Genomic DNA, 9347 nt, shown 5'->3' with positions numbered 1-9347 from the left:
GCCACATGGCCTGCCACCACTGCTCTGGGATCAGCAGCCATCTCTACCTGGGACTGGCTGCTCCCAGGGCTCGCTGCCTGCTACCACATGGCCCGCTACCACCATTTGGGACCTACAGCATTTCTGCTGCCTACTGCCGCTGGGGATCTTGCCTGCATTTTTTAAAAAGAACAACAGGAAGAGCTCAGGCCGGAAGCTGAAGATCAGCCTGCCTCAGGGGAGGGGAATGGGTGTGGCTTGTCTCTTAAAGGGACCAAAACCATAACATTGGTTTTTGTGGAAGGTGTTGGGGCAGAACACCACAGAGTACCATAGCCCACGTGTGGAAATCAGAGGACATCTGGTTGGGTCAGTTCTCTCCACTCTGTGGGTTCGGGGCAGATTATTAAGCTTGGTAAAGAGGACTTTCACCCACTGAGCCATCTACCCTGCCCTTAATCTATCTTTTTATTCTTACATATCCCCAAACTTTTGTTTTTTAGTACTGGAAAATCTGGGACCTCATACATGCTAGGCGAGAATGCTACCAATAAGTGCTTTTATTCCCAGCACTTGGGAGGCAGAGGCAAATCTCTGTGAGTTTGAGGCCAGCCTGGTCTACAGAGAGAGTTCTAGGACAGCCAGGGCTACACAGAGAAACCCTGTCTCTAAAACCAAAACAGAAACAAAGGTAGAACAGCAACAAAATAGAGTGCTACCAATGAGCTGTACCATCAGCCCTCTTCATTTTTACTTTTTTTAAACTTAAAGTCTCACTGAGTTACCCATACTGCCCTAAACCTCACTCTATAGTCCCAACAGGCCTTGTACTTTCTATCCTCCCGCCTCAACCTTCAGAGAAGCTAGAATGATAGCCTGAGACACCAGACCTAACAAACACTGTTAACGTCACTTACACAGCAGGCTCCCACCTTCGACATCTTTCTTTCCCTCCTCAAATCACTATAATGATTGACAGGATCTGGAATGACCTAGGCAACACACCTCTAGGTGTGCCTGTGAGGGATTCTCTAGAGCAGATTAACTGCCGTGCAAGGCCTGTCCTAACTGCTAGACTCAAAGGAGAAAGAGAGCTGAGCACCACTGTGGGGTCCACTTGCTTCCTGACTGAGGACACAGTGTGACCAGCTGCCTCCATGCCTTCTCAGCCCCTATGATATAAACCTTCTTTTCTTACTTTGCTTTGGTTAGAGCTGTTTATTATAGCACAGACACTATAACCAATAAATAAACCTTTGTTAAAAATCAACCTACGTGAATCAAACAAACAAAAACAACAACAAAAAACAGCCTATGTAAAACAACAACAACAAAAACCCAACCTAAAACCAACCTGTGTAAACTTGAATAAACAGATAAACCTGTATAAACTAGAATAAATGTTATGCCCACCAAGAAAACCCTGGAAAGGTAGGTGACTCTGAGAAACCAGATCTCTCTCTTGCGTGTGGACTTCTGATTGAGGGATTCCAGTTAGAAGGCGGTATCTGCAGATAATTTATTTTTCTTTGAATGCGAAGTCCAGTTTGATGGTTATTGACTCGTGCCTGGATAGTATATAGTTTAAAGAGTTTAAGCCCCTGAGGGTAGTTTGTTTGCTGATTCTTTTTGTTGTTTTTGTTTGGTTGGTTGGTTTTGGTTTTTCAAGACAGGGTTTCTCGGGGCTGGAGAGATGGCCCAGTGGTTAAGAGTACTGGCTGCTCTTCCAGAGGTCCTAAGTTCAATTCCCAGCAACCACATGGTGGCTCACAACCATCTGTAATGAGATCTGGCGCCCCCCTCTTGCGTGTAGGCATACATGGAGGCAGAATGTTGTATACATAATAAATAAATAAATTTTAAAAAAAAAGACAGGGTTTCTCAGTAGCTATGGAGCCAGTCTTGGAACTTTCTCTGTAGACCAGACTGGCTTTGAACTCACAGAGATCTGCCTGTCTCTGCCTCCCCAGTGCTGGGATTGGAGGCCTGGGCCACCACTGTCCAGCTGACTGATTCATTTTAACATTCTTTATTGACTGTTTCTAAGTCTCCTCTTTGGCCCTTTCCTACTTCCTGACTAGTCCTGGTTTCAAAAGACCTTGGCAAACCCAAACCTTAATACTCAGCCCAGAAAGGCTTCTTTGAGAAAATAAGATCCATACTCCTCTTCCCAACACAGGGCTCCTAGCTAAGAGCCAGGGGAGGTAGGTTAATTCAGACCAGCTTTCCCCAGAGTCCATTCTAGAAAGAGTTATCCAAGCAGAGAGCTGATGCCATGAGATGAAATGAATTCAGCTAAATCTGTGACCTTGTCAGAAAGCAGAGGCCCTCATCAACTCCATCCCCTGTTCCCTTCCCTACAGTCAACTCCTACCTACTTCCTGCAGGCCCATCCTGAAGTGTTTTCTCACAACTCCCCACGCCTGACTGGCTTGTGCCCAGACAATGTCCTTCTAGGCCTTTCTCCCAGCATTATTTGTGCTCATGAGTACAAGCGTGTGTGTGTGTGTGTGTGTGTGTGTGTGTGTGTGTGTGTGGTGTGTACCTGTATTTGTGTGTGGTGTATGTGTGTGTGTCATGTGTGGTATGTATGTGTGTACATGTGGAGGCCACAAAACAACCTCAGGTGTCCTTCCTCAAGCACTGTTGTCTTAGTTACTGTCTACTGCGGTGATGAAACATCATGACCAAAGCAACTTATAAAAGACAACATTAAATTGGGAGCTTGATTACAGTTTAGTCCATGATCATTATGGCAGGGAACAGGGAAGGAGGCATGGCACTGGAACAGTAGCTGAGAGCTTGTATTCTAAACCAAAGATGGGAGGCAGTGAGAAACCTCAAAGACCAGCCCAAGGGTCACACTTCCTCCAATAATATCTGCTAATCCTTCCTAAATCAGCCACCAAATAGGAATCAAACGTTCAATATACATGAGCCTATAGACGCCCACCAACTGGGATCAAATATTCAATACACAGGAGACCATAGATGCTGTTTGTATTTAAATCACCACAGCTGCTACTTTGTTTGTTGTTTTGGTTTTTGTTTGTTTGGTTTTTGCTTAAGGTGGATTTCCCTACAAGCCTGGAACTCACCAAATAGTCTACAAATGTTGGTCAGCAAGTTTCAAGGAGATTTGTCTTTTTCTGTGTCTTGGGTGGAGATTACAAGCATTTACCATGTCTTTTTAAAGTTTTTAAAAATATTTATTTAGTTATTATGTATACAACATTCCTTCCATGTGTGCCTGCATGTACCAGAACTCATTATAGATGACTGTGAACCACCATGTGGTTGCTGGGAATTGAACTCAGGACCTCTGGAAGAGCAGTCAGTGGCCAGTGCTCTTAACCTCTGAGCCATCTCTCCAGCCCCCTACCATGTTTTTTTTCTTTTTTCTTTTTTTTTTTTTTTAACGGAGTCTCAGTAGGTAGACCAGGCTGGCCTTGAACTTAGAAATCCACCTGTCTCTGTTTCCCAAGAGCTAGGATCAGAGGCTGGTGTCACCGTCCTAGCTTTAAAAAATGAATTTATTATTATGTGGGGTGGGGGTACACATGTGGAAGCCAGGGAACAGCTTTGTGAAGTCCTTGCGTAGAGGAATCAATCTCAGGGGACCAAATTTATACAAGATCTTTATCCTGGCTGTTGACCTATTTTTTCACTTTTATTCTTTTTCTATTTATTAATAATTTATTTACTCATTGGCCTTTTAAAAAATTATTTATGTGTACATATATGTCTGTGTACCATGTGCATGTCTGGTGCCCATGAAGACAAGAGAACGTGACTGGATTCCCTGGGATTGGAGTTACACAGATGTCACCCTCCATGTCAGTGCTGAACCCAGGACCTCTGGAAGATCAGCTAATGCTCTTAACCACTGAGCCAGTTGTCCAGCCCTCTTTCCTTCCTTCCTTCCTTCCTTCCTTCCTTCCTTCCTTCCTTCCTTCCTCCCTCCCTCCCTCCCTTCCTTCCTTCCTTCCTTCCTTCCTGCCTCCTTCCCTCTCTCTCTTCCTGCCTCCCCCCTTTTTCCTCCCTCCCTTCCTGCCTCTCTCCCTCCTCCTCCCATGCTTCCTCCCTTTTCCTCTCCTCTTTCCTCCCACCTCTCCTTCCTAGCGTAGGTCTGGGCTGGAGCTCAGGTCTTGTGATTAGAAGGCAAGCACTTTTCCTACTGGGCTCTCTCTTCAGCATTCCCCCTCCCTCAGCTGTCCTCTTTAAAGCTCTGACTGGAGCCCCAGTGCCTTCAAAGTGTGGCTCTCCCGTCATTTCTCCTGCCATTGGTGTATTTTGCCAGCCTATTTCCCATCATTCACTCCAGCGTCAGAGACCATAGGTACTGGCCAAGTAGGCGAGCTGGCTGACCCCTAAATGTCTCCCATGTGCCACCCTCCACACTTAGGCTCCTACCATTCTGTCCCCTTTGCCCTTGTGCCTTTTTGTCCCATTCTCGATTACTGACTTCTGAGCCACTTGTCAAAACTCAGCTCAGTTGCTGGTTTCATTGGGAAAGATCTGTACAGTGTCTCTTCTACTCAGAACACCAAATGCGTGACTCCCAGCCTGAGAAACTTTCCACTATATACCATCAAGCCCCAGGAGCATCTCTGTGTTCTGGAGCAGAGATTAGTGCACCAAGGCCCTTGTTGTCCAATGATGGCCCATAAGCTCTTATATTTGAATGCTTTTGTCACCAGGGAGTGGAACTCTTCGCTAAGGTTAGAAGGATTAGGGTATGTAACCTTGTTGGAGGAAATGCGTTTCTGCAGTGGGATCTAGATTACTGCTCCAGGGTCATGCCTGTTGTGTGCTCCCCACCGTGATGATCATGGATTAACCCTCTGAAATTGTAAGCAAGCTCCTGTAGGCCCACAGATCTACCCCTCCTCCTGGGGGTCATATTGAGGAAAACTTGCAGTTTCTGGCCATACATCTTGCTGCAGTTTCCCGCTAAACATCCTGTTTGTTCCTGTGCTCCCTCTGCCCCCACTGGTGGTTAGCTTAGGGGTTTTGTTTACTCTTGAGCCTGGTAATTTCCCACCTGCCTGGGGGGATTTCCACTGTGCAGCAGCTAGGTATATAAGGTTTTTTCTAAGCTTGAATAAATGGCATTCGGCATTCTCTTCTCATGAATGACATATGTCTCTTGTGTGTACCTTTAATCTCCAGGCCCTTGCCTGGCTCGCGACCGGTACAGTAGCACAACTGTACTGTAGAGAGTAACGCAGGCGTTACAAGCTCCAGTTAAATGCTTTCTTATGTAGGGGTTGCCTTGGTTATGGTGTCTCTTTACAAAAATAGAACAGTGACTAAGACAGTGAGTGATTCTGTCTCAAAAAATAAAGTGAAGGATGTCTGAGGAGGGTACTTGACTTATGTGGGTTCTAGGCGTTGAACTAGAGTCTTCCAGCTTGCCTAGCAATTGCTTTACCCACTTCACCATTCACTGCCCTCTTTTTAGAAGAAGCAAACAAACTCCCTTCAACAACATTTTCCTGGTTTAAGTATCTTGATTACAGTGTGATGTGGGGATTCGTGCTTGCAATCCCAGTATTCAGGAGGCTGAGGTAGAAGAATGTCCATGAGTTTGCCTACAGAACAAAACTCTTGCCTCAAAAATTAATTAATTAATTAATTAAAATGGACCTGAAAAAGATGGCTCAGCAGTTAAAAGAACATTTTGCTCTTCTGGAGGACCAAGGTTCAGTTTCTTCCCATAGACCAGACATGATGGCCTACAACCTCTCATAGGCCAGGGAATCTGACACCCTCTTCTGACCTCTGTGGGCAGCAGGACACACGCACACATGTGAGCAAAACACTGAGACATAAAATGAAAATAATGAATCTAAAACAATTTTTTTAAGAGAAGCTGCAGAGATGGCTCAGTGGTTAAGAGTACAGGCTGCTCTTCCAGAGGACCAGGATTTGATTCCCACACCCACACGGCCACACTCTGTAACTCCAATTCCAGGGGAACCAATGGGTTCTTTCTGGCCTCTGAAAGCACCAGGCACAGACACATACAAGCGTGCACCCATACACATAACGAAATAAAAATATCATCAGTGAAGCTTGAATTTTCATCTTAGTTAGAGTTTTTTGCTTGTTTGTTTGTTTGGTTGGTTGTTTGGTTGGTTGGTTTTTCAAGACAGAGTTTCTTTATAGCATTGCAGCCTGTCCTGAAACTAGCTCTTTTAGACCAGGCTGTCCTCGGCCTCAAACTCACAGAGACCACCTGCCTCTGTCTCCAGAGTGCTGGGATTAAAGGTGTGTGCCACCACTGCCCACCCAACTCTTAGCGTTTTTATTGCTGTGATAAAAAAAAAAAAAAAAAAGAAAGAAAGAAAGAAAAGCAAGTGACCAAAAGCAAGTTGGGAGGAAAGGGTTTATTTGACCACTTCATTGTGCATCATTAAAAGAAGTCAGGACAAGAACTCAAACAGGGCAGGAACCTGGAGGCAGGAGTTGATGCAGAGGCCATGTAGGTGTGCTACTTAATGGCTTGCTTAGCCTGCTTTCTTACAGAACTCAGGACCACCAGCCCAGCGGTGGCTCCACCTAGAGTGGTCTGTGCCCTCCCACATCAATCCCTAATTAAGAAAATGTCCTATAGGCTTTCCTGCCTACAGCCCAATCTAATGGAAGCAATTTCTCAACTGAGGTTCCCTCCTCTCAGAAAACGGTATCAAGTTGACATAAAACTATCCACCACAATTCCCATCTCAGTTTTAGGAGAAAGTCCAACAAATGTCTTGGAAAAAAAGACATTAAATACAGCAGAAAAGAGTGGGCAAATGATCTGAACAGTCAGCTCACAGCCAAACACGCGCATAGCTTCAACCACATTCGACCTTGATTGTACTCAAGTACACGCATATCATGAAGATAATGGAAACTTTAAAACCGCTTTATTCCTAGGGGTGAACCAAGACTCTAGGGTCATACACTATGCCAGCTGATGGTGAAACTGTGACACTCAAAGTTGTGGCTGACCTTGAAGAATCGCCACGGCTTTTTGGAGGACGGTTTAGCAATATGTCTCAGGAGCCAATAAGCATCTCACTCTCTCACCCAGTTAGATCTATTCCTGAGCATTCATCTCTTGCAAAACTTCAGAAAGAGAAACCATCAACATTACTCATTATAGGATTTTCTTTACTTTTTAATTCTTTTTTTTTTTCTGGACACACACTATGTTAGTTACTTGTGACAAAAACAACTTAAAAGGAAAGGTTTATTTTTGACTCGGCAATTTCAGGCTACAGTCTGTCATTATAGGAAGTCATGGTAACATGACCTGGAAGCAGCTGGTTGCATTGTGTCCATGTGGGTGGGGATGGGGCGGCACTTGGCTGGACAGGATGACTCAGCAGTCTAGAGCGCTGGCTTCTCTTCCAGAGGACTCAGGTTCTAGTCCCAGCACCCACGTGGTGGCTCACAATCTTCTGTAACTCCAGTCCCAGGAGATCTGATGCCCTCTTCTGGCCTCCTTGGGCACTGGCATATGTGATGGCTATACCCACGTGTACATACGAAATAAAAATAAATTAGTAAAATAAATAGTTTTTAAAAAGAAGAAGGAAGTCGGGTGGTGGTGGCGCACGCCTTTAATCCCAGCACTCGGGAGGCAGAGGCAGGCTGATCTCTGTGAGTTCAAGGCTAGCCTGGTCTACAAGAGCTAGTTCCAGGACAGGCTCCAAAGCTACAGAGAAACCCTGTCTCGAAAAACTAAAAAGAAAAAAAAAAAGGAGAGAGTGATGAGCACTCGTGTTCAACTCGCAGTCTTCATTTTATGTAGTCTAAGATCCCAGCCTGGCTTACATAGCAAGTTCCAGGCCAGACAGAGCCACACAGTGGAACTGTCCAAAAAGAAGCCCAAAGCCTAAAGCCTATTGAGAGACACAGTGTACAATGGTTGGAAGGCATAGCAGTAGGTGGTACTGTGTTGTCGGGAGCAGGTCGCAGCTGACTACACCCATCCGTAGTCAAGAAACAGAAAGAGGTGGATGCTAATGATTGACCTGCACTTTCCCTCCGATCTCATCTGAGCCCCATCCACGGGACAGTGTCACTCCTATTCATGGGTGGGTCCCTCCTGGGTAGTAAGAGCAAAGATAAAGAAGTGAATGACAGTCAGATGCTATCTGGGGAAGTAAAGATAACTTCCCCTCACATGTGTGTCGTAGTAAGAGGCATGGACTCTGTCCTGGGGGGTAATGGGACATCACCGGACAGATCATGTGTTTTACTTATAAATTCATTGTTTTGCCTAATGAATTCTGCCAAACAATTTGCCCTGTGAGGTTATTAGGGGATAGTTTCTCTGGGATTGCCCTATAATAAGACCTGGAAATGCAGTTCGTGGGAACTGTTCAAATTGCATTGATCTCAACTGTCTCTTGTATTTGCTTACCCTGTGGAACCCAGGCTTTGCTCTATCTGCCAAGTCCACAGGTCAAGGGTTCAGGATACTATGCAAACAGCAATAAAACTTAACTAAGCAGATGAGTCCCAGGTCTTTTATTTAAATGATTTTATTTATTCATTATATATAGTGCTCTGCCTGCATGTATGCCTCCATGCCAGAAGAGGGCACCAGTTCTCATTATAACTGGTTACAAGCTACTATGTGGTGGCTGGGAATTGAACTCAGGAGCTCTGGAAGAATAGTCAGTGCTTTTAACCTTTAAGCTCGCTCTCCAGCCTGATTCTCAAGTCTTGATTGTCCCTAGAGTAGCTAAGTTCAAAGGTAGTGAACTGAGCCTAGCTTGGTGACACTGGTCCAAGAGATAATTTAGGTCCACCTCAACAGTACTTGTAACCCCCTATGGCTGCAATAATTTCTTCATTCTCCAGCCTCCCACCCCACCCCTATAAAGGTTTGCAGCCAGATATGTCCCCCGGCAGACCCCTTAATTTCACTCGGGAGCTGCTGATGTACACAATAATAAACACAGCCTGTTGACAGTCAGACTCTTGTCTCTGTATGCCTCTGTCTCTCTACTCTACCTCAGAAATCCAACAACTGGGATTCCATTATAAGCACCAAAATCTAAAAGAAAGCTTGAATACCTGTGTAATTCCATCATCCCCTTGGGAGGCCAAGGCAGAAGGATTGTAAGTTCAAGGTATCATTGGGCTAGAGAGCGTTCAAAGACACCTAACTTAGTGAGTGCTGTCTCAAAATAAAAAGTTGTTTTTTTTTTGTTTTTTTTTTTTTTAAAGGCAAGTGGTGACTGGCAACACAATTCAGTGATAGAATACTTGCTCACCCATTTGAGAAGCCCTAGGTTCAATTCTCAGTACCACAGGAAGAAAAAACAAGGAACCAAGCAAAGCCACTGATTAAAGCAGAAGGTCTG

The sequence above is a fragment of the Microtus ochrogaster genome, chromosome 5 (genome assembly GCF_000317375.1).
Source record: "Microtus ochrogaster isolate Prairie Vole_2 chromosome 5, MicOch1.0, whole genome shotgun sequence".
NCBI lineage: Eukaryota > Metazoa > Chordata > Mammalia > Rodentia > Cricetidae > Microtus > Microtus ochrogaster.
The sequence above is the reverse complement of the archived record's forward strand: the minus strand, read 5'-3'. Positions refer to the sequence as shown.